Source organism: Solanum tuberosum, unplaced genomic scaffold (genome assembly GCF_000226075.1).
Source record: "Solanum tuberosum cultivar DM 1-3 516 R44 unplaced genomic scaffold, SolTub_3.0 scf01419, whole genome shotgun sequence".
Taxonomy (NCBI): Eukaryota; Viridiplantae; Streptophyta; class Magnoliopsida; order Solanales; family Solanaceae; genus Solanum; species Solanum tuberosum.
Genome location: NW_006240366.1, coordinates 5,561 through 8,170, shown reverse-complemented (window position 1 = coordinate 8,170; position 2,610 = coordinate 5,561). Strand labels below are relative to the sequence as shown.

The following is a 2,610-nucleotide window of genomic DNA, read 5'->3' as shown; positions in this document are numbered from 1 at the left end:
CACATCAAATCTTTTACACAAAACAATATATATATATACACGTGAAACTTTACATTTCAAAAAATTGTTATATATTCTCGTTAATCATAACAAAGAATAATAAGAATATAGAAATATCATTATAATTCATGTATGATACTTACTCAAAGTTACTTTATTTTAGATACTAAATTTCATAGAATTTGCAGTAGTTTAAATTATTTTCTGTAAGACAAAATAATATAATATTTTATTTTTTAAAAGCCAAAAAATTGTCCTTCCAATAAACAATTAGTGAAAATACAATCCTTAAAAAATATTTCAAACACTTCAAATAGAAAGTTAAAGTTGACATATTTTCTTTTATTTTGCAATTGTTATAAGGGAGAAATCTTATGAAATCAAAAGTTGAATTCATGATTTGAAAGTTTCGTCCTTAATGCTTGGAGCATTTATGTAATACCTCATAACTTTTAAGTAAAGTTTTGAACCTTTCTCCTGTCACGACCTAGACCATCGTGATTGACACCCACGCTAACCCTCCGGTGGGAGAATCATTACTACAACCCACCTAACCATAAAACTACACAACTAAATCAAACTATGGCATTTAAAGTTACGGAAGCAAGTTTAAATGCTAAGGAAAGAAATAAGGAGTTCCCATAAACTCCAAACAAAAGTCTAACAACCAATACAAATGTGGAATCATACACTTTATAAGTCATTATAAATTTTTAAAATGATACAACAAAATTTGTGTCTTCTTTTATCCAATCTCTCGATATTTGAGTTTGATATGATACATTATGAAACAATAGGTAATAATCATTCAAACAATGTATAATTTATGAATATTGTATGCACTCATTCCCAACAACATCTATCTAATTTTGCGGCAAGAAATCAGTTAAGTGAAACTTATCCCTATCTCTTTTGCATGGAATTTTTATTTTTGCATTAATTTGTATAAGCTACTGAATTTTTTCATTGATGCTTGTTCTTTTTATCCGTAAACAACTGCATATTGTACAATTTATATTACTTTCACATCAAATTTCTTACATCTATGATTTTTACACTTAAAAGATATATACACATAAAGTTTTTGACATACCCCAAAACCAGATGTGATGGCACGTGCCCAAACCCCACCGGACACGTCAGACTAACACCCAAAAAACCCGACGATACAGAATTTATAAAACAGGAATAAGATAGAAAGATAAGCGAAAGTCTTTAAATAAACTCAACATAACCCCAGAATTGGTTGTCACATGTACAAACCTCTAGTACAGAATCCGAATAAAATATACAAGTCTCAGGTGAAGGCTCTCTACCTCGGCCTCGGGCAGGTGCCGCTCCTTTGGCACGACCTCGACCACGTCCTCGGCCTTTAGCCCGACCTTTACCCCTAGCTAGGGCCTCAACTCTGACCTCGGGGGCTGCATCCCCCTAACTCCGGTAGCTTTAGTCCTCGGCATCTGCCAAAAACAACACGCGATACTCAGCACCCACGATAACAACCTCGCACGATAAGAACAGAATGAAAAAAAATCTTTCCTAACAGTCTTCATAGCCTTTCAAAGATAAGTACAGACATCTCCGTACCGATCCTCGAGACTCTACTAAGACTTGGTTTGTACATGTGAGACCTTCGAACCTGGGCTCTTATACCATTTGACACACCCCAAAACCAGATGTGATGGCACGTGCCCAAACCCAACCGGACACGTCAGCCTAACACCCAAAAAACCCGACGATACAGAATTTATAAAACAGGAATAAGATAGAAAGATAAGCGGAAGTCTTTAAATAAACTCAACATAACCCCAGAATTGGTTGTCACATGTACAAACCTCTAATACAGAATCTGAATAAAATATACAAGTCTCATAGTAAAGTTCTAGAATAGAACAGAACAGTAAATATAGATAACTTGAGGGCACGTCTGGAATGAACCGCTACCTCTCAAGTAAGTCTGGAAGCTCTAATCTGAAGAAGAGTAATAAGCCGGATCTGATAGAGTTGTCAACCTACACAACTGTGTAGAAGCAAGGGTGAGTACCAAAAGCAATAGGTACTCGCAAGTAACACTAAACTAAGCAAAACTAGCAGCTACAAACAACTTCTTTCAATCCCAACCGAACCACCGAAGCTTTATTCTAATAGCGAACCAACAACCAATACTACACAATTCATAATCAACAGATATATCCAACAGTATCTCAACATCAACCTCATATCCTCATATAAGAGCAAATAGATCATATATCAACGTGAAGAGGGCAAATAGGTAAATCCACACACCACAAACAAAGATGAAGTCAAATGCGATGCAAATGCAATAATGATGTCATGTAGTTGTGATGCATGTCTGTCCTAAGATACATAATAATGATGTCATGTAGTCGTGATGCATGTCTGTCCTACGATACACATCTGTTGAAGTAATCAGTCCGCGCTGAATACTCAAATCAGAACCCATGGGGGCCACACATGGACCATGTATCACCGCCGGAACCAGATCCCATCGGCATCCAAATCGCTAGCCGGAGCTAGTCCATCTCATATATCTCTAGCCGGAGCTAGTCTCAACTGTGTCTCATATCCATCCATCCTCATATCAGTGTC

At 36.3% G+C, this 2,610-nt stretch overlaps 1 long non-coding RNA gene across 1 annotated transcript; it reads right to left on the bottom strand.

Moving 5' to 3' along the window:
- Positions 1-1,189: 1,189 nt before the first annotated feature.
- Positions 1,190-2,043, bottom strand: LOC107059352 (uncharacterized). Its single transcript, XR_001472620.1, has 2 exons — positions 1,836-2,043; positions 1,190-1,263 (listed from the first exon to the last, which is right to left on the bottom strand). It is a non-coding gene; the product is annotated as an uncharacterized lncRNA (long non-coding RNA).
- Between the last annotated feature and the right edge of the window lie 567 nt (positions 2,044-2,610).